Raw genomic sequence first — 24,407 nt, forward strand, 5'->3', positions numbered from 1 at the left:
TAATAGCAAAGAGAGTCATTCTGATTTCCAGATAAATAAATTAAAATATCTTGGTCTACTTGTATATTTCAGATTAAGGCCAAAAAAAAAAAAAGTTCAATATCCTAACTTTATTATATGTGTGACTATATAATAAAAACTTAAGTTACAGGAATAGCAGTAATTTTTAAGCCACATCAGTAAATGTCTACTGCGATAAAATAAAAGAATGAGTAATAAAATGTAAAGAGTAAAATAATAAAGTTAGCTTAATAAAAAACAACACTAACTCTTCAATAATTTGTTTTGTTGAACATGAACACAAGAATTTCACTGTCAAGACTAACTAGCAAAACAAACAAAGCAATTCTCAAATGATTTTATTAAAAAACTTGAAAAAGCCATCTCTCTTTTTTTTTAATAAAGAAGTTTTTATTGGTGCCCTTTGCAGACTAAGCCTAGAATAATAAGGCAATTTGAGGACTGAATTTGATAATTTTCCTTACTGTCACAAATGATCTATATGTTTCATTAGTTTATAAATGTAAGTCCTCAGGCAACAGATTCTTGAAGAGAGTGTAAGTTAAATCTTCATATATGAAATAAACATAACTATGTTACAGATGTAACTACGATATGTTAAAAAAAGAAAACAAAATCAGTGTCTAGTTAACTTTAAATTACAGTTAGTGGGTTTTGTTAGAATGACATTAAGTTACTTTCTGTTAGTTTAGAATGTGCGTCCAAAATTATTTTCAAGTTGTCTATACTTTTAGCAACTTCAACAGTTGTGAACCCATTGCTGTTTTTACCATTTTCCCTTTATAATAGTCACCTTGCTAAGTAGAATGTAATTTGCTTTTAACCTGTTTATTAGAGCTATATTGAGACAAAGACACATCACATTAATATATTTTATAGAGCTATGAAGACTATTATTTTTAATAAGAAAAGGTAACAAAAATAAAACCATTATTTTAACGTTTTATTTTATTTATGTAATTGAAAAGTGATCTTCAACTACATATGCTGCATGAGATAAAGAATTTGCTCCGAGGAAAACAACAGGCTTTGAATGGGGAATATGAGACTACCATATTTGTAGATTTGACTTTGATAAAGAGTATACTCTTTTAATTTGGGAAGGTCATATTTCACAGGTAATCAGTGACCAACCAGATACTTCAGTAAAAATGAATATATATCTTGTAGATAACAATCCCAAAGAAAACAAATTGATATCAAGTTTAAAGTTAAAGCAAGACTTTCTTGATACACACAGCAATATTGAGGAGAGAGGAAGGAACATCACAAATTACCAGTAGCCTGAATGAGAGAAGTGACATCACTAAAGTTTTTAAAAGGATTATAAAGATTTTTCACAAACACTTTAAACCAGTGAATCTGACAACTTGGGGTAAATGGACAAATTCCCTGAAAGGTACAAACTACCAAAGTACACTCAAGAGGAAACTGAGGTACTTAATAGTCCAATATCTATTAAAGAAATTGAATTAGTACTTAAAAAGTATGAAAAGCAAATCTCAACTCAGATGATCTCTCTAGTAAATTTTTCCAAACATTTGAAGAAGAAAGAAAACAAATTCCACACAAACTCTTCTATGAAACTTAAAGGGAAGGTCTATTTTCCATCTCATTATGTGAACCCAGTATAACCTTGAAACAAAAACAGACATACTTTACAACATAGATACAAAAATTCCCAACAACATGTTAGCAAATCAAATCTTATAAACTGTACAAAGAAAAAACTGTATAATACATTTTGATGAAGGGAATTTATTCCAGGAATTCAAGTTTAACATTAAAAAATCAATAAAAATGATGTATTTTACATAACAAAATATTATATCTCAATACATTAAGGAAAGTCTGTGACAAAATCCAACATTCACTACTAATGACAATTCTCAGGAAATCAGGGATAGAAGGGAACTTCATTACACTGACAAAAACATCTACAAAGCACCAACAGCCAACATCATATTTCATGCTGAAAGACAAAATGCTTTCTTTTGCCCTAAGATCAAGAAAAACAAGAGGATATTCATTTTTATGAATTCATTCAGTGTTGTATTGGAGGTTCTTGCCAGTGAAATAAACGAAGAAAAAGAATTAAAAGCAAGCTTGTTGGAAAGAAAAAAGTATAAACTTCTTTTTTCACAGATGAAATGATCACCTATGTAGAAAATCTGATTGTAACTGGTAATATTGATTACTTTGATTATGATGATGATTTCACAGTATATTTTTATTTCATATCACATTATACTCTCATACGTATGGTTTTATATGTCAGTTACATCTCAATAATGGAATTAAAATTATTTACAATAAAGTGAGCATGTACTAGAAGAACGAACATCATTTTATTATTTTTAATGTGATTTGAACACAAAAAGGAAAAAAAGACAAAATTAACAATTGTTCATACTAAAGAAAAAACAAGAGTGTGGGTTCAGTGTGGATTTAATTTTTTAGGTTTTTAGGACAAAGCTTTATGTTTTCATTTTACCATGAAAACTAAAAAATAAAAATAAAAAATCAGTAGATTTAAAATGTAAAAAAAATTATTTAGCAATGGAAAATGGCTTTTAACATGATTTTCGATTCAAACTATGTGTAAGAATTGAAGCAATATTTATGGAAGATTTTTATATGCTGAAAACAATGTTCTTGGAAGAAATTATTTATGTATTACTTTGAAGAATGCTTCTCACATTGGTATTTAAAAGTAATTATTGACTGAACTTGATAGATTAAATAAATCTGCAAAATTTGATAACTCCCTTATATGTTTTAAATTGATTGCTTGAATAATAGTTAAGTAAGTACCAATCTTTGAATTTCTTTTACAAGTTCAGATGCAATTTAAAATGCGATAACTTCTAAAGCAAAACACTAATAGAGTAGTCCCTAATTATACTAATCTGTGCTTGGATCCATTTTAACATCTGTAAAACTTCATTAAATCCATACTGTCTTCCATTCCTAGAGGCTCTACTCTGTGAGGGGTGAGGATTTGTAGACTATTAAAGGCTAAGTGCACTAATGTTTTAGTCCCAAATTCTGACTTCTATTTTGTTTTGCTTATTTGTAAAAAAAGAGCTTTTTCATATTATCTTGAGAATAGAAAAGTATTTTGGAAAGCTTAAAAAATGGAAAAAGAAGACAAAGCTCAAAAAGCAAAATTATAGTCATATTTACATGTTAAATCAGTGAGATTAGAAATCATCACGTTTTTCTCTCTCTTTTTCCCTTTATGTAAATGGTATTTAGGTACTTTTTTGAGACTATAAATGCATTTTCAAATATGACAATTTCAACATATGATTGACAAAAGCAAATAAATATAAGTTACCATAAATTACCAGCTACAAAATATCTAATAACCCCTGTTGAGGGGGACTGAATCTTAGGTTTGACATTTCATTTTGTATTTTCTAACCCAATATAACAGTAGAGTTTTCAAAATCAAATTGTCTATCATAGCAATGAACATAGGCATGCACTAAATATTTTTCTGTTCTAAAAAGAAACTCCAATACGGTAGTGAGTTCTGCTTGGAGTCTATCAGACTTGTCATTTGCATGCATATATCTGGCTCCAAATACCCACACTAGACCACCTTCATGACTTTAAGAGTGTAAAAGACAACCAAAAGACATTCAAATAAATTACCTGCTTCCATTACAATAAGAAAATCTCTATTTTTGATCATTTTAAAGAGGTTCAAGAAATTATTTGAAGCATAAGATATTGAAAGAATTTCACAACTTTTACTGGGTAAAAATAAGTATTATAAAGTCTGCTTATGATAAATAGATGCAAATTTTATATGTTTCTTGATAGTTTACGGTTTTCAAAACTTCTGAAATAAGAAAAGTTAATTGAATTTATTTGAATTGTCATGGTTTACACATGACAATCATATTATTATCCAGTAAGTTTTGTCATCTGTATGATCACTTACTCTGCGGCTAACTTTGAAAACCATATACCACTGGGATAAATGAAGTATGCAGGTAATCTACCAAATGAAGGCCAAAAAAAAAAAAGAGAGAGAACTCATTTTTTATTTCTTTAATTTAATCAGCTTTTAAGCAACACCTTTAATGTCTGAGTCTAACTGTGTAAAGCAACAGTTTGACAGGAAATCTCAAAACTTAAAGATCTTATGTTTTGTCTCAGTATCTCACTGGGTAATTTGCTGGTGCCCAGGAGTGACATTAAACCAGAACAAAATGACCATTTATTAGTAGACATGTCTTCAGCTCTGCACAATGGCTTTTGTTGTCCTTGCAGAGAAGGCTTAATAAATAAAACTTGTACTCATGCTAAAATTTGCCCCAAATTTTATTTTATCTTTTTATAAAACAATATGGATACACCATTTTTGCAATAATGTGGAAGTAGATAGCATTATGTTGCAGTATATTCTAGTGTAAAACAAGTGAAGCTATATCAAAAGAGGTCCTAAAATGTTTTTATATCACCATAAATATACTTGTATTTGAATCTCAAAAGAAATGTGACTAAAACTGAGATAAAATAGAAAGCACAGCAATGGGGAAAGAAGGTAAGAAGAATAGATTCCAAACAGGGCCAGCGGCAATATAAGAGAAAGTTATAATATTATAGCCAGAAAACCTAAGTCGAATGCCCACTTGATCTAGATTGAGCTGTTCAATAAGTTCTTCTCTGAAGAAATGAGATATTAATATCTACCTTATTAGATTATGGCAAATATTCAGAGAGATAACTAACCTACATTACAGTGCCTGCCACAGTGTGACATAATTATGTAAAAAACTCGTGAGGTAAGCCACAGCCCGTTTTTAAACATGCCAGACTACAGACACAAAAACACATATAAAGCACAATAAAAACCTCACAGGCTTGTTTTAGAAGAGAATTTCTTGGTATCTGAGTAATTTCTTAGTTTTACCCAATACAAATCATGAAATTACTTTTAGAAAGCTCTGAATCTTAACTGCAATACAGAATTAAAATTCAGCAGGCAGAAACAGACAGCTAATATATCAACAGCTAATGTTATAATCATTTGTGGTTCACAGATGGCAAGACCTTAAGAAAAGAAGACATGGTGATACTGAGATTCTGGGATGTGTTGGGATGCATGCTGAGTGCTGAGCTGGAGCATAACTGTCGACATTTGGGGAAGGCTAAGCAGCTGTATATGGAATTATGAAAATATCCATAGATTCATAAAAGTGGTGCTAAATGCAAAAGGTGGTATTTCCACACTACAGATATTTACTACAGTTTGTCCTTGAGTTAGTTCTATAAAGTATATAATTAAATACATAGCAGTTAAGTCAGAAGATGTGTATATTGGCCACATTTTGCTTTTATAAAACTCATAAAAATCCCTCTCTCAGATTTTACAAACTTTATTCAGATGACTATTCATTATTTCTGCATATCAAGTATTGCATACAATAATTAGGGAACCACTTATAAACGCAGATGTGTTTCCTACTGATCCATATATGAGTATGATTTTTTCTATTCCTTTGTTGTTGTTTTCATTCACGTAAAACCCTTTTAAGCCACAGATCTATTGAAAATTTCATGAAAAGTATGCAAACTCTAGGCATAAAAATGCATAAAGAAACAAAATTTTGCACATATTCTGAAAGGACTTGATATAGATGTTCTGGTATTTTACTTGAGAAAAGCAGGAAGCAAAGACCTGGAGAGCATTATGCTGAGTGAAATAAGTCGGTCAGAGAAAGCAAAGCATCATATGGTTTCACTCATATGTGGAATCTAATGAACAAAATAAACAAACCAAAAAATAGAAACAAAATTACAGATTCAGAGAACAGACTGACAGCTGTCAGAGGGGAGGGAAGTTGGGGAGCTGGGTGAAAAAGGTGATGGTATTAAGCAAAAAAAAAAAAATCAACTCATAAACCCAGACATCAGTATTGTGATTACCGGAGAAAGTGAAGGAGGTGGGAGGTAGAGAAGGTAAAAGGGGGACAAATGGTGCTGCGAGGAGACTTGGGGTGGTGACACACAATGCAATATACAGATGCTGTGTTATAGAATTGCACACCTGAAACCGGTATAAGTTTATTAACTGATGTCGACCCACTAAATTAAAAATGGGAAGATAATCATGAATCCATAATTAGAAAAGAACGATGATTCTAAAATCAGGGTGCTTTGACGATGCTACATGTCTGCGTGAATAACGCCATATATGCCCCCACATTGCTGATGGTGAAAGGGCGAAGGGTTCATGCTAGAAGCCCTGGCAATCTACCCAGGGTTAGCTTCCTCAATGATAAAATGGAGAAAATATAATTAGATTATTCTAAATATTAAATAAAATTCCATCTTAATCATTTAGTATCTGGCTTAGAGTGGATATCGAATAATTTATATGCATAAAATGAAAATATTCAGCATTTGGGAGCTTTTTCTTTAATTAAGCAAAAATCATGTGGTAGGTTAACTAGCTACTTGACACCTGAATGCACAGCTCTTTTTCTTGAGCTCAAGTCAGCAACCCCTGACGTCCTTCTGGTTTTCTCCCTCCCCTCCCATCCAGTGAAGTCATGTGAATCTAAGTTCATTCCTTCACAGTCAGTGCCTTCCCCACCAGCAAGCTCACAATTTGTTAATCCAGTAAACTAGTTCATGCTAATGAGTCAAAAGGCAAGATGTTTCTCCCTCGGCTGTCACCAAGCCTCTGCTCTCTGAGACCTCTTTGCGCCTTTTGGAAAGCATCTTCTATTAAACTATCTCTTCACCACTTTTATCCTTTAGTTCAATTCAATAAGTATTTACTAACAAATTTTATACCTAGTATTTTAATGTGCTTTACTCGGACCAGAGGCAGAGATGTAAAATATAAACATGAATAAGTTAAGGACACTCTCCTCAATACAGTTAGTTAACTATAATTCTGAACATAAAAGACTTGGTAATAAGGATTTGGCCTTTGTAAGAGGTAAGTCAAACATGTAATTTTGGGTAAAAGAAAAATTCTAGAGTTTAGGCTGCAGTGTTAATAATGATAAAAGGGAAAATTAATTAAAATGGAAATTAGAATATATAAAAACAAGGAAGAGTTTGAGGAAATTTGCAGTTAACTCAAAGAAGACATTATGCTTCAAAAGATTCATTCATTTTTTTGAAATAACTCTGTTACTTTATCTTCCAAGAAAATATAATTATTTATTTATAAATATACACTAAATATTTTTTCTTAGATTTATATAAACTTCAAATGTGTGATCACTAAATTTAAAAACCTTTCTTAAGACGTTATTTTTTAAGAAGTTGAAGATTTTGGTGAGAGTTGAAATATTAAAGATAGATTTAATGCAGACTGGAAGAAAGATGTCTGTCTGTTTTTTCCCAATGAAACATTTTAATTAATGACACTGTTGAGTGAGCAGTAGGGATAAACATTTGAGTTTAGGCAGTATGAATAATGCTGCTCATCAGGAAATGCGAAAGAAACTTGAAAGTACATAATCACATTCTTCCTCATAAACTGAAGGCTTGATCCTATCTCCCAGAGGAGAGAAGGGGCTCATAAATCTACAAAGACTATGCAAAAAGAGAAAAAATTCACCCCAGAGACATAAGGCAAACTCTCCTTGCCATGAACTCAAACATCCAAACAAGTGGCAGCAGGAGCAATGAGAAAGGTGAGGTCTCTTTCCTCTCTAACAGGAGAGCAAACTCTGACGTTCATTCCAGAATTACTTCTTTTCGAACCAGAACCAGAACACATACATCTCAACAAATGCAACTACAAACCAGAGTTTTTACCAGTTCAAACCAAACACAGACAAGTAAATTAAGCTCAGGTAACCTAGCGCAGGCAGAGTCCTGGTGCTGACTGTTTGGCATTGTTTGATGATAAACTTTCCTCCTTTGTACTTAAGAATACAAGAGTAAGCAAACCTTGAACTTAATACAAATCAATTTTTAGTTTTGTTCTAGTTGATATTTTAAAATACGTGTCTAAAGTTCTATAAAAATCATGCTATTTCTATTTTACCCTCAGTTCGTCTGGAAAGTGATAATCATACCTATATCATAAGGTAATTTTGAGAAGTAAAGGAGTTTACAAACACCAGTAATTTACTGGGTGCATTCAATATTAGCCCTATATAACATGTAGTCATATTAATGAATACAGAATTATATAGTCTATTATATGCTGCCAAGCAGAAAGTTATACAATGTACTTGGTTACTTTATATAATCACATAAAGACTACTGATTGGACTAAGAAAGACACATGGAAACAAACAAAAAGATCCCTAAACTACTTTTGGGTAAGTACGGTAGATAGGTTATATTTTTCTAATATAAACTATATAAAATATCATTTCTAGAAATTTAAAGGATAGAAATATATTAGTACTTACATTTCTGTGACAAGGAAAAGGAAGAATACATATTACATAACTTAAGTAAACATGTACTATGTGGCTTTTCCATAATTTTAAAATAAAACAATAATCCAATGAAAATGGTATGAAATAAATTTTGAGTGTCAGTACATACCAATAATTTACTCACATTCATTTAATTTAAATGAATAAAAATTGCTTACTGGACTACCAAACTTGCGATAATTTTTTAAACTATGGAACAGCTACTAACTATTTTCTAGTTTAGAATGCAGTTCATAGTTCTACTCCATTAAACATTCAACAGGTATATTATGAATTCTATTGTAAAGACAATTAAATATTTAATTTAAAGTGGACATGTGCCTTTCTAAAAATTGTCCTAAGAAAAGTTTGAAGGAATTTATAAATTATAGAAGAGAAGTATAATATGAGTAATCTCCTGAAAAGTAAGCCTGAATCCTTTATGTAGGACACTTCTGGCTGCAAACCAGAGATTTAAAAAATGCCAGACGATTGCAGAGAGATGGAGAGGAAAATTACTAACATACTAATGAAGGTAGTAGCAAAAATATCCTTTGTCAAGAATTATAATCCAACATCTGTCTTTATTCATTATATACAGATACTGTCTTGATATTTAAGCCCTCAAATGTTATAGAATAATAGGATAGAATTTTCTATTAAAATAGAAAAATAGAATTTATAAGAGAATTTCAAGAATGACTTATAAGAGCCAAAGATCAAGTGAGATTTAATATAAAGTCCATGTGAAGACATGGCTAGAGTTTAACTAGCAAAGGCAATCAGTATAAACTCCCACATATTTCTGTATCCATAAAAGGCATTTTCAATTTGTAACACAATATCTTTGAATTAAACGGACACAATTTGATTTAGATTTTCTTTGCTTGTTTTACATTTAATATATTATCACAAGAAAATTCATATTAAGAGTTGTCTTTCTAAAATAATAAGAAGCCCATCACATCAAACAATAGAAATTTACTTTGAAAATGTTAAATGTTTTGAAATATCAACACTTCCAAACCTTTCCATTGATGTAAATGAGCGGGATTTAATAAGAAATATGTATACTTACCTAAAATACTAGGCAATTATATACTATATGTATAATGAAGTTTAATGTGCACAAAGTAAATTAAAATAGTAATTTTGCTCTCATAGCATATATCCTTATATTTTATCTTTTCATAAGAAATTCAAGTATTCAAGATTTTTCTTATAATGCAAGGCAGTTTTGTATCAGATGGTATTAATCACTCACCAAAATGGTAGAGGTATTTTTATCTATAAAAACTTTTAAAATATCTATACCTGTTATACCTATTATTAAAATATAGGTATAATTGTCTTAATAAACACTATCTATAAGCAGATTTGCACAGATAAATAATGACCAACAGCCAGGATTCTGAATTTTAAAGAGATGTTACAAAACAAAATCAATGTTCATTAGGAAAGAGATGTACATTATCAAAAAGTATGAGCAATTAATAAAACATACATAATCTGATTTCTCTATATATATTGCAGGCACACATATGTGGAAATTACATTTTAGAAATAGTTTTAAAACATTGAAAGGCAGTATTATAACATATTAAGAGGAATTGATTTTACGTAAGTGAGCCTCTTTCTTGAGCTTTCATTTTTTTAAAGGAAATTTAGAAACAACTATAAAAATCAGCCTAATATCAATGCACCTTTGCTAGTTCTAGAAGGAACTCCACAATGTATTAGGGAAAATAATGGATAGTGATATTTTAAAAAATAAATAAAGATTTCAAAACACAGAAGAAAATTGATCTGCCAAGCCTCAAAATATCTCAGTATAGATATAAAATCTTTAAAGAGAAACCATATGACCACAATTTATAATGCGTAATATATATTTAATATATAGTATGACATTTTAATATAAAAATTACACAGAAAAATTTACCTTATAATTCACTTTTTGATTGGTGATATATTTTCTTTTTATATATTGCTGTGATTGGATTCTGAAGCAAAAAAAGAAAAGAAAAAATTTCATCATGCATATCATATAAAGCTAGGCATAGTTATAAATAAGACAGTTATTATATATTTCTTCATACCACTCAAGAATCCAACTCATAAAAGCATAATGGGAGATGAACAGCAAATAGACTTTTGAAGAGGAAAATACTGAGCGGCTTAAACTGTCAGGTATCTGTTTTAGGGCATTGCCTGTTGAGACCGAAACCCCAACTGGATCTCAATTCTCTCAGTCGTTACCTGTGCAGTTTTGGACAATTTAGTGATGTTCTCTGAACCACTGTTACTTCAACTGACTAAGAAATATAGTATGCCTTTGATAGGTCTGAGTATTAAGTGTTAAAATCCATTTGAAGCATTTAGGATTGTGCCTTACATAGTTAATATTAAAATATAAAGTATTAGTAGTAATTTTAAATAGAAACAGAATGTTATGACTTATGATTAAGAATTTTGATATTTGGGTATTTGAGTAAATTAATTAAAATTATATTTTATAATGTGCACAACATAATTTCAGTCGCACTGAAGTTTTAACATTGAAAATAATATTGAAAGAAGCAAAATAGAAGGGAAATGTGTGATCTCAGAGGGTAATGAAGGCTTTTCAGAACCTGAGAGCAAATGGCATAATATATATTTTTTCTTTTTCTTAGCTAAAATCAGCTTAAGTCTAAGTCCTTAGCTGACAATTTCTAAAATTGATGAAAATTACATTTATAAGGACCAAACAGATACCTCAAGTACATTAGGAAGTTAACAGAGATAGGTTGTTCACTGAACAATTATTTACTTAGTACCTATTACATTCTCAGCTATTATTTGTCCTGGGCATGCAGCATGAACAAGAAATGAAAGCACCTGCCCTCAGGGTGCTTACATTTTGGAGGGTCAGGGGTCTGGGCAGACAAAAATAAATACACAAATGGGTAAATATATATTATGCATCATCATAAGTGCTAAAAAATAAAGAAAAAAGGGGATTAATAATTATTGATACATATCCAAGAAGAAAATCAAGATACATGTCATTGTCAACCAGGAGAAAAACTGGAGCTGAAGAAAAATATTTGGTAACATGAAGTGGTCTGGAAAAGATAAACTAAGGATGAAGTATAAACAGAAATGAAAGTTAAGGTCTGAGCCTTTTAAGATCAGGGCTATGAGAATGAGAAATTATTGAGAAGGGAAAACTAGGAATATGTGGTATGATGTTCTGGAAGAACTGTGAAAGAGACGAGGTAGCTTGGAGATCTCAATCTTTATTATCTATCATTTATCTATCTATCGTCTATCTATCTATCTATCATCTATCTATCTATCTACCTATCTATCTATCTACCTATCTATCTATCATCTATCTATCTATCATCTATCTATCATCTATCTATCATCTATCTATCTATTATCTATCTATCTATCTATCTATATCTATCTATATCTATCTATCTATCATCTATCTATCTATCATCTATCTATCTATCTATCTATCTATCTATCTATCTATCTATCTATCTATCTATCTATCTATCTATCATCTATCATCTTCATCATCTATTGAAGCCAATCTCTCAGATTCCTTTAGAACACATACTACTCAGAAGCTTCAGGCTCCCTAGGCTGCCTACATGAGTGTTCACTCATGGTTATTTTTGACCTTTTCAACATGGCCTTTTCTAAAATGAGAGGTAAACAGAGCCCAATGTGACCGATTTCTAAGTTTGATTTTAGGAACTAGCGATGGTAGGTTGTTCAGGTGTCCTGTTCTAGAAACTAGAACCGCTCGTTTTTGTGCATGATACATGGCACTCTTGCCACTCACGTGCACGACTGGAGCCAAGGAGAAGCAAGGGATTCCAAGGGGTAATTCTTAAGAGTTGGGTAATTTGAATATCCTATTGTAGGAAAACTCATACGTGGGCATACAGAAACCTGTTTGTTTATATGAAGCTTATATTTTCTGCTAAGGTTAACATAGGCTTATTGGAAATGAGGTCAATAGCATCTGGCTGATCATTTCATCTTTTCTCTGTGGCTAGCACAGAAAAGCAGCACTGTGTTCAATGTATGTGGCCTAATGCCCAACCCTGACCCTAAGTGTGAGACACACTCCTCATTTTACTGTTTAAACACTGATTAATTTATAATTGTTCCTAGCACATTTAAAACTACCCCATCAACCAGGAGATATCACCAAAGGGGACCAACTCCATCTTCTGTGTTCCCCACATACACTCTAATATATGGGGACAATCCAGTCAAATACTTCCTGAAAACAATTTAGAATATTTTCCCCCTACTCCTCTTTTACGTTAAGTCAAACTATCCTGTCTCTGCTTCAGCTATGACAGTGTGCTTAATATTTTTAAATGCAACAATTATTTTAGAGGTAATTTCAACAAGTATTAACTTGCAATCTTAAAATAATAAAAAGTACACTTCTAACTAGAAAAAGAAATACATACGTAGTCATTTTAACTTACGTGGTCACTGTTTCAAAGCTTTTCATGTTATGCCACATTACCCTTCATTTCAATTAATTTTCTAAATTAGAGGCATATTAGGCATTCACAAAAACTAAAGTCTCTCCAGGTTGTCCAAAACAACTTTTTTATAAAGAGAGAAAGATATGGCAGCATAAAGCAATGTTTTATAATCCTTTGATACACTTTTATAAGACTTTCTTATTTTAGAGAAATTTAGGCTTCAGAGCAAGATTGAAGGGAAGGCACAGAGATTTCCCATATAAACCCTGCCCTCACACATGCACAGCCTCCTCCATTATCAACATCTTCCAGCAGAGTAGAACATTTGTTACAATCCATGAACCTACATCAATATTTCATAATCACTGAAGTTCCACAGATTACTTATGGTTCACTTCTGGTGTTGTACATTCTATGGGTTTGGACAAGTGTTTTGTGGCATGTGTCCACTGAACATATTCACAGCCCTAAGAATCCACTTCCCCTATTCATGTCTCTGCCATCAACCTGTGCAAACACTGCGCTTATTACAACGTACATAGCTGTGCTTTTTTCTATTTTAAAACACTATGTAGTTGAAATAATACAGTATGTAGTTTTTTAAGATTGGCTCTATGCCTTATAGCATGTACTTAAGGTTTCCATATCTTTTCATGGCTTAGTAACTCATTTCATTTTAGTATGGAATAAATTTAATTGCACATACCACAGTTTATTGACCCAGTCAGCTACTGAAGGACATCTTGGTTCTTCCACTTGTGGCAATTATGAATAAAGCTGCCATAAACACTTGTGTGTAGGTTTTTGTGTAGACATGTTTTCTGCTCCTTTGGGTAAATACCAAGGAGTATAATTGCTAAATTGTATGGTAAGAGTATGTTTGGTTTTATCAAAAATCACCAATCTGTCTTTGAAAGTGACTGTACTTTTTTGAATCCCCACCACCAATGAATGAGAGTTCCTGTTACTCCACATCACTGCCATCATTTGGTTATGTCAGGGGTTTGGATTTTGGCCATTCTAATAGGCATGCAGTGGTATCTTGTTGTTTTAATTTGCAGTTCCCTAATGACATATAATGTGATGCATAGTTTTGTATGTTTGTCATCTATATATTTTCTTTGGTGAAGTATGTATTAAGGCCCATTTTTAAATTGTGTTGTTTGCTCTTTCAACATTGAGTTTTAAGGCTTCACTGTATATTGTGACAACAGTCCTTTATCATACAATTTTTTGGTAAATATTTTCTCCCAGTCTATGGCTTGTATTCTCATTCTCTCAACCTTGTCTTTCACAGAGCAGAAGTTTTTAATTTTAAGAAAGTTCAGTTCATCAATTATTTCTTTCATGGATCTTGCCTTTGGTGTTGTATGTAAAAATCCATCACCACACAAGGTCATCTAGACTTTCTCTTATATTATCTTCTAAGAGTTTTGCATTTTACATTTAAGTCTGTGACTAGTTTTGACTTAATTTTTAGAAGGATATAAGGTCTGTTTCTAGATTTCTTTTCTTTTTTTATGTGATGTTGAGCTGTTTCAGTGCCATTTGTTGAAAAGACTAGTTTTGCTCCATTGTATTGCCTTTGTTTCTTTGAAAAAATCAGTTGAATATACTTACGGAGCCCTATTTCTGAGCTCTCTGGTATCTACCATTTATCTATTTGTCTGTTCTTTCATCAATACCACATTGCCTTGATTACTGTAGATTTATAGTAAGTCTTGAAGTCAGAAAATGCCAGTCTTCCAAATTGTTCTTCTGTTGGCAATCCTGGGGCTTTTGTCTCTTCAGATAACTTTTCAAATCATTTTGTCAATATCAGTAAAATAACTTGCTGAGATTTTGATTGGGATTTAATTGGATGTAGGTCAAGTGGGGAAGAACAAAAATCTTGGCAATATTGAGTCTTTTTATTTATGAACATGGAATCTCTCCATTTATTTAGTTCTTCTTTGATTTTGTTCATCAAAGTTTTGTGGTTTTTTATTTAAATCTCGTACATATTTTGTTAGATCTACACCATTTCATTCTTATGCTAATGTAAATAATATTGTGTTTCTATTGTCAAATTCAACTTAGTCATCGGTAGTATATAGGAAAGTGATTGACTTTTGCATATTAACCTTGTATCCTACAACACTGTTATAATTGTATATTAGTTCAAAGATTATCCTTTTGAGAATGTTAATAACTATCAGTAGAACTATTTCTTTTAACATTTCAGATATTTGAAATGTTTCATATAAAAAAGCAGGAAAAATGAACTTTTAGAGAAACGTAATAAGAAGTTTGACAAATAGAGCATTGGAATTTAAAATAAGATCATATTACTTATGAAATACTTTTAAAGTCTATTTGCATTGAGAATAATTCATCCTTTAATGCTTAGCATTTAGAAATTGACTTTATTTCATAAATAAGGACTGCTAAAGAAAAATAGCCATGCTCTGTGTGGTTTGGCTTTGCGCTTGCAACATAATAATGTTTAAAAAGAACATTTTAACTGACATTGGAAAGTCGTCAGCAATAGAATCTCACTACATGATATAATTACTAGTGCAATGAATAAATGATCCTTTGCTCCTTGATACAAGGTGCTGCTTGTTCATTAGCATAAGGGTCATTTGTAAGCCAATTTTGTTATTACCCTGAAAGAACATTGTTGTTAAATTGTGATAAAGGGAAAACCATAAATTGGGAAAGAATTTTAATGGTCATTATCTTCATTAGCTAATGAGATGTGCTAATTATATTCTTAAATGACAATGATTTAGTAGCCTTGGCATAAAGGGCTCACCAAGCAATAACTAGGCTGGTTCCCTTCAATGTGCTTTTGCAATATTGGAAGAGACATAATTGCTGAGAGTTATAATTATGTTATGTATAATATTATTCATTTAAATGTCTATCTATGTTACTCCAAATTTTATGTTGTTTTTCCATATGATATATTTGCATAGAACTCAGGGTACTGAGAGAATGTGAAAAGAAAATTTCATTAAGAGTGTGCTTCTTAAGTGTGGCTACTAGACTCCTAGAAATCCCTGGGACCCTATCAAAACTATTTGTGTGGGGTCAAAACTATTTTAATAGTAATTTAATGTTATGCTTACTGTTTTCAGTGGCATTGATTGTTAAAATGCATATAATAGAACGTAAAAAATGCTGGTGTCTGAGCATAAATTAAGGAAGTGGCTTCCAACTGCACTAAAACATATTGCATTCTTCAACCCTACGTACCTGCATGAAAAGAAAGAGATCTTAGGGAGATAGGAAGAGGAAGGGAGAGAGGGAAGGAGGGGAGGAAAAAAGTTCAGTTTCTTCCTGATAAAGAAAAATAAAATAAGCACACATAATTTTATATTCTGTGTAAAAAATAGGAAAATATATATGAGACACTTCTGCTATGGTCTGAAGTGTGATGGGCATTACAGGAAAAGTATATATGAGTTGTTTAAGCTGTGATCTGTGAGTAAAACTAGCTGCATTTTTCATGTAATATCATTTTAACTTGACATAGTGCCAGACAAGCTGTAGCTACTTAGACTTCGCTATTTGCAGACATGCCCTTGAATGTGAAGATAAGGAACATGCTCCCTCAAAGAAAACAGCTGACAGTATTTGTTGACAATGATTCAATATTTCAAGCAAAATTAAAATTTTGGAAAGCTTGTGTCTATCATAAATTTGACAGATTTTCAATTCTTAAAGTCTTTCTTGATATGAGTATTAGTAATATTAGCAAATCTGATTTTTTATAATGAAACTGTCAATAATTAGATGACATGTATATCTCAGTAAACCAGTATTTCTTAAATGACCAATGCATAATGTTACAAAATCATACATGGGTAAAATATTTTTCAATCACTGAATTTTGTTTTAGTATCAAAAAAATTAAAACAACTCACAATTATCTGAAAAAAATTAAAATGCTGCCTTCCTCAACTACATATCTGAGTAAGGTCAGATTTTTTTAATTACTTCAACTAAATTTCATATCATAACAGACTGAATAAAGCAGATATGATCTTCCTCCTATGCTGCCGGTAGAAGCAAATGCCTTCTATTATTCCAGACATTAAATCTCTTTGGGGTAAAAAAGCAAGCAATGCCACACTTATTGTTATTTAAAAATTAATTTTAAAAATACTGTTTTTCCTTCTAAATAATAAATATTGATTGAAATAAGTTATATAAGCAAAAGATATTTTGAACTTCAGTTTTAAGACTGTGAAGAGTCCAACCTCATTGTAACTGAAAGTCAGTGGATATACTGAGCTCTTGATGGAAAAAAGTATTTAAGAGAAAAAAAAATAGTTATGACTGTGGTCTTAATCTACATGAACATTAAATTAAATGAATTCAATTCTGAAAGGCCTGAGTCATTATAAATACAGTGAATATTTAGCAATATGAAAGTTAAAATGTATATATTTGCCCCTTTGTCGGAAGTTGACAATACTTCGGTGCTAAGAACAAGACTGTGATATGATGTGTCCCTTTAATTTTGGCTGTAACAATAATTACAACAACAAAACAAACAAATAAAGGAACAAACAAAACTGCCTCAGTGGCAGGAAAAAAACAACCCAGAATATTTTAAATTAAATTTTAAAATAATAAATTTAAAAGAAGCAATAGTTTCAAATTAATGCTCAAATTAATGACACAAATTTGTAGAAAATTGGACAAGATGAGGTTATTTATATTATTTAAGTTATTTCATCAAAACTATTGTTATTTTAGTTAAACACACATAAGCTAGTACCAGATTATAAAATACTGAGACTGGAGAGTGAGCTATGTAGGAATCCAGGAGATATTTGCTGATCCCAGTGAATCAGCATATTATTGTGTGAACTTGTGGGTTCAGTGTCTGAGGATAAAATTCATAAAAAGTATAACCTTCTTATGGGGAGAGGAGAGAGAGAGAGAGAGAGAGAGAGAGAGAGAGGGAGGGAGGGAGGGAGGGAGGGAGGGAGGGAGGGAGGGAGGAAGGAAGGAAGGAAACAATACAACAGAACACATATCAACACACCACAAAACGTAGGTCAAAAGGGCTATACTTTCAGACTAATGCTGAGTTGGAAATAACACAACTCCCTCTGCTCCTAGAACAGTGGTAGGAAAATGAAGAAAATAAAAAAATTTCCCCATGAGAATTTACAACAAACAAATCTAAATTTTTAATATTAGCTTTGATATTTTTGTTAAATCCAACATAAAATATTGTATATTATTAATCATAATATAATAGATATAATTCGTTAGCTAAATGGCAAATTTTCTCATACTGGATTTAAAAAGTATAATTCAATTGGTTAGAAGAGACTCACCTAAAACATAAGACTAAAACAAAGGTAAAAAATAAAACAAGTATATATCAATAATTAGCTGGTGTGTTGCTATATTACTACCATAAAAAGTTGATTTTAGGGCAAAACAAGAAAATATTTATTGAAATTAAAAAATGGACTTCGGCCCAGGCAGCATGGACAATGGCTTGTTGACTACTGATGGGCGTGAAAATCTCTACTTGTACTTTGGAAAAACTGTATTACTTAAAACATTTACTTTAGCATTTACTGCAGAGAGGCTCCTACAATTCCACTAAGACAGAAAAAGGGCAGGAGGCCATTGGTTGGAAAGCACCCCTATATTCATAGCATGGATTGTCATTTTTAACGTGGCAGAGTCATACAATGTAATACTATAGAGCAGTAAACATGAATAAAATATTGCTATGTACTTCAACTGTGACAATATCAGGGGGGAACGTTAATAAAGAAAATATACCATATCAGTAACTTACGTGAATTCAAAAAATGAATCCTAGATACAATTTTGTAAACCCACAGAGAAGAGCAAAGGCATTTTTGACAGAAAACTCAGCTTACTGACCACTCGGCTGCGAGGAATGGGAAGGGAATGGACAGGGACCTCCAGAGGTTCCGCAGCTCAGGGCATGAAGAAATGACCATTTCCCTGCTCTTTATTCATTATGTTTTTTCCAAGTCTTCATTTTTAGGTATTAAATGTTCTGTTTAAAAGTTACTAAGGGAGTGAATGGATGGTCTCGCTTCAGTCTGGAGGCACATGTCCTGGTGAAGAATGTCCAGGGGTGTCCGCGTGGCATCTCCCGCGACGGGGGTGGGCAGGAGGCGCCAGGGGTAAGGGCCCACCGTGCAGGGCGGCCTGTCCCCTCCTCGGCGGGGAACACCGTGTCGATTCCGTTTCCCTCTGCGAGAAAAAGTGCAGCCAGCGGCCTTTCTTTTCTTTTTTTCTTACTGAGTTTCTCTAACCTATAAAGGTAAATCCTGTCTAATGCTAAGCGAAACGAAGTAATGTTTTAAAATTGCATTGTTCCAAGAGGCTGGCATAACTATGTACAGAATCAGTTCACAGTATTCTCCACGGAAATTTTCCCGGATCTGAAAACGCGTTTTAATTCCAAAATATTTCAGTCAAACTGACTCTCACTTTTGGGAGAGATAAGGTAATTGAGATAATGAATTTAAAGCTAGGAAAATAAGAAAACGTTTATGCCATTAGGTAGAGAAGTACCTTAGTAATGTTTGCAAAAGTCACTTCTAAATCCAACTTTTTTTTTTGTGTCTTAAGTGAAGGACACAGAAAGAGCCTATGAGCATATTCCATTAAATGTCTCCGTTTCTGTCACATTTAGGCAATTCTGACATTTTTTCACTGACGTTCAGACAATAGGACCTTATGTATGAACACCATAGTCCCAGAAAAAAGAAGAAAAAAGACCTCAAAGAAGAGAATTCATGTATTGTCTTCTTGTTCTATTAATTACATAATATAAAGATGTGATCTCTATGATTAAAATTTTGTCAAGAAAATTCTTCCCAAATTAATAATTTTTTAAAGAGTTACAAGTATTACTTCCTCTTACTCTCTCAGTTATTTTATAAATATGTCAGTTATATTTGAAATTTAATCCCAGTTTTACTACAAATGTTACTAATATTTTTTCTGGAAATTTTTCATGTTTCTACTGGATCAAAAACCATCCATCTGTTTGTCCATATGCTGAAGAAAGGGACTGGGTAATTTTTGTCAGATTTGAGTTATTTTATTGTTTACTACTGCCTGAGGAAAAGGTCATAATACATTTAATTTTCTTTACTGAATGATAAAAATATAAACATATAACATTATGTAGAATCATTTGTATATTAATCCTACTGATTCAGAAGCATGTCATTAAAACATATCTTTTTTAATCTAAATAATTTTTTAAAACAATTAATAGCAAAGTAAAATGCTTAAAATGCAATCAATTAAACTAATGTTTCATAAAAAGTCTTGTTTTTATTTTAGTTTAATATAATGTGATTTCTTTCCTGGACTATTTAAAAGACTTACTGCTAATTACAGATGTGCTAATCCTTAAGCTTAAATGCTACAACCAAACCATCAACATTCAAGGAAATAATGAATGTTGCCAATGATGATACTGATTTTCTTGACCTATTTTTCAGTTTACACATTGAGTCCTTAGAGGTTCTTAATCAAAAAGCACTTTAAAATTATCTCAATGAGTAAAAATTGTAAATATTAACATAATTATGACATGGCCAATTCAGCAGATAATTTTTAGTTGTGAATGATAGTCTATAAATAGAAATGCAGATATTAATTAAATATGAAAATACTTATTTAATAGTACATGTATCACTATAATACCAAAATTATCACTATCTTTTATTATGCTAGTTCTGGAAGAAAGATGTTGATCTCCCTTAAATCACTTAAACTTGGAAATTGGTAATAGGCATATTTTAATTGTCTATATAACATTAAAAATGAAACATAAAAACAATAAATTTGATAAAATAGGGAGATCTTGAGAGCTATCTAACTTTTTCTGAATAACTGAATTGAGTATTTAACAGTGAACTATTCTAAAAAACTCAAACATAATAGCATAAGTCCTATATTTTTAAAATTTAAAATACTTGGTATTAAAAATGTGTGGCTTTACAGTGACACCTGACAAGTGCATCTTTGACAGGCAGGAGGATATTTCTATGCACAGCCTGGATGTGAGCTGAGATATTCATCAGGCAGAGTCTAAATTCTTCATTTCACTGGGTGACAAATCTATTGGGATGTCTAGTTCTCCTAAGAATGATTTCCTGGTGATAAGAAGAAAGATACGAGGAAAAGAAGATTAAAATCAGGATCTATTAAGAGAAAAAGGTCCAAGGAAAATAGGAGAAATTCCTTTCCTCACCCTCTTTAATTGTGTTTTGCCTTTTGTGGGAAGAAAAACCAAACACCTTAGAGAAAAATATATCTTTAAGAATAGATGTGAAGTTTTGTAATTAACCAGACATATACTATTTCTATTTGACAGAGAAGCATTGAGAACAAAAATACCAGTTTAAAATGGTCAAGGAAATAAAGTACAGAAGGGATGCAAGAGATAGCAAGAAGGAAAAAATATGGACTTAATGCAAAATTAAGTAGGAGGGTATCAAAACTTTTGTAAGTTTATACAAGTTTTTGTAAAGTTTTTACGAAGAAAGTTGAGGTTACATTTCTGTTACATTTATGCATTACAATTAATAAAACATAAAAGAAGAAAATAAATTACTGATAGATTTTAATTTTTCAATTTTTCTGGCCAATAGACTGACATGAGTCACTGCTGGAGCTCATGAATCCCTCCTTGACCATCACTGTTACTGGAAACAAAACACTAGAATGTTTTATGCAAAATAATAATTCAAGATTACAGCCTACAAATTTCCCTTTGGTAACAATTTGAATTTCAGGGAATAAGAAATGAAGATAGGAATCACAGACTATGCCCATAGCACATAAAAAGGGAGAAAACGGGGGGAAAAAGATACAGACATGGTTTAAATCAATACAGTGGGAAGGAAGAGAGTGAGATATATTTGAGCCATATCTAGAGGTACAACACACAAGAGTAAGTAAATTAATAAAAAGGGCTATAAACTGGAAGAACTGGACGACTACCTTTCAGATTTTTGTCTTATATATTCAAGGAAAGGGAAACCTTAATAAAAAAAATTACAGAAGGAAATGAGGATCATGTTTGAGAGTTGGGAGGAAATTGTAATATATCAACTTATAAGCTACCAGTCCGAACGAAACCAAGACAGAAAATTGGTACCGAGACATAGAGGTGCTGTTATAGGAAATATCTGAAGTGTGGAAGGGGCTTTGGGGCTGAATAGTAGGTAGAGATTGGAAGAATTTGGAGGTATGTGCTAGAAAAAGGCTACGCTGTTGTAAATGGACTTTAAAGAGAGTTCTGGTGAAGGCCCAGAAGGAAGAGGAGAGCTGTAGAGACATCTTTCATCTTTCTCTCTTTCTTTCATTCCTTTCTCTTGGAATGGGAGTTTGTTTAATCTTGCGCCTGTCTCAACACCATATATCGGAAAAATGTACCTTGTTTAAGTTCCCAGGTTTACTGTCGGAGAGCAAGTTGCCTCAGGTGAGTCATCTCACCCACATCTGATGTAGATCATATTTAGACAAAATTCTGAATGGAGACTTTGGAATTAATGCTGGAATGAGTTCAGACTTTTGAGTCTGTTTGGATGGAATGAATGCATTTTGCATGCAAGAAGCACATGCATTGGGGGGTGTCCAGGGTAGAATGCTCTGGGGTGAATGTTCGTGTTTCTCCAAAACTTGCATGTTGAAAACCAAAGGCTCAGGGTGATGAGATATAAGGAGGTGATTAGGTCTTAAGGATAGAGATTTCATGAATGAGATTACTGACTTTATAAAAGAGAGCCCAGAGATATTCCTTGCCCATCTGCAACAGGAGAATACAGAAGCCTGCAACCTGGAAGAGAGCCCTCACCAGGCCAAGCTGGGACCCTGACCTTGGACTCTCAGCCTCCTGAACTATGAGAAATACACTTCTACTATTTATAAACTACCCAGTCTCTGGCACGTTGTTATGGCAGCCTGAATGAACTAAGGCAATGACGAGCTTTTTTGTTTGTTGGTTTGTTTCAAATAGAATGGCTTTGATCGAAGGGAAGGATTTAACATAATATCTAGATGGGGTGGATAAAGTTTTCAAAATTTATTCTTTTAGATGAGAAAGAAAAACATTTTATAGACTTCAAGGAAATAGTGTAGAACAATGGGATGAAAGTAGAGATGAAAGAGAAAATAACTGAGGCAGCAATGTTCTGTGGGTTGGAACAGAATCAAATGGAATAGCACAGTAATAATAAAAAGCATAGAATACCATTTCCTTTATAGAGAAGATAAAAGAAGCTGAAATGTAAAATAATTCTATGAAGGCAGCATAGTAACAAGTAGTACTCGGCCTGTCTTATTCCAAAGCCCACTCTTTTTTCCACTGCCCTCCTTCTACCTCCGCATATCCAGTACTCTACATAAAACATTAATTTGTATGAAGGAAGTAAACAATAATTAAATACAATAATTTTCTGCAGTAAATATGTCAAGGGTTTCTAAGAAATTATGAATGGCCACTATTATGCTTTGTCATAAACATTTTTGTTCATAGTACCCAATGTCGACTCCTTTCATTGTGATAGCTAAATTCTACTGAAAATGCAATAAAGTGAATGTACCTAGACAAACGCTAAGAATAAACTAATGAATGTATTTAACCATGTGGAGTTGAACAATTTGCTATATATTGATAATCATTTAGGATTGTACAAGAGTACAATTGGAAAGCAAGTGTTACAATAAAAGGCAAATCAGCATCTCTATTGTTATATTTGCAACTGCTCTCTATTAATTAATGCAGGGCTTGTTAATTACAAGGTATTAAGGTGTGAGACACTACATCTCAATGATTTATTTATAAGTAAATAAAGATACCACCAATCAACAAATATCAGACCCTATGATAGTCAATATGTGGTTTATAAAGATTAACATAACTTTTCTGATTCAGAGCCTGTGGCCCATGTGGGTTTATTATACTGGCTTATACAGCTGTTCTGATGTTTAAATAGCTCAGAGGCTAATATAGTCAAGGATAAAGAGCCTATGACCTTGAGGTAGATAATATGAGGAAATGAAGTGGATGTGGTTTAAGAAGAAATAAAAATAAATAGAAAAAGTAGTAACTTAGAGACCAGATTACTGATTGCATTTACCAGTCATTACTATTTTGAATTGACATATGTAATGAGGTACAGGTATCCCACACTTTTCAAAAGTTTGCTTTGAGCCATCTCACTTTTACCAAAGACTTACATCAGTTCCTGTTTTTGCTAACCAAAAGAAATCTGATGATTTGAGCTTTTACAAAAAAAGCCTAAAAGAGAAAATAGCATTCGGTGTTTGTTTTGCAGCAAGCCATTTAGAGGCAGCATGCACTCCAAGCAGCCAGAGCGGCCAGCCAAGCTCCTTCCCCGGAAACTACACTCAGCATCTCAGCATCAATCCACCATAGCTTTGAACTGTGTCTGTG

General features: G+C 32.2%; 1 protein-coding gene across 2 annotated transcripts in view; it reads right to left on the reverse strand.

Moving 5' to 3' along the window:
- CDH18 (cadherin 18) overlaps nucleotides 1-24,407 on the reverse strand; it is a 624,577-nt gene that overhangs the window by 453,253 nt on the left and 146,917 nt on the right. For both annotated transcript variants that reach the window (XM_081131293.1, XM_081131290.1), the window contains exon 2: nucleotides 10,372-10,432. The gene's annotated coding sequence lies outside the window, so the exon portion shown is untranslated. The remainder of the gene's footprint in view (nucleotides 1-10,371; nucleotides 10,433-24,407) is intronic.

This window comes from Miniopterus schreibersii, assembly GCF_964146895.1.
Source record: "Miniopterus schreibersii genome assembly, chromosome: 3".
Taxonomy (NCBI): Eukaryota; Metazoa; Chordata; class Mammalia; order Chiroptera; family Miniopteridae; genus Miniopterus; species Miniopterus schreibersii.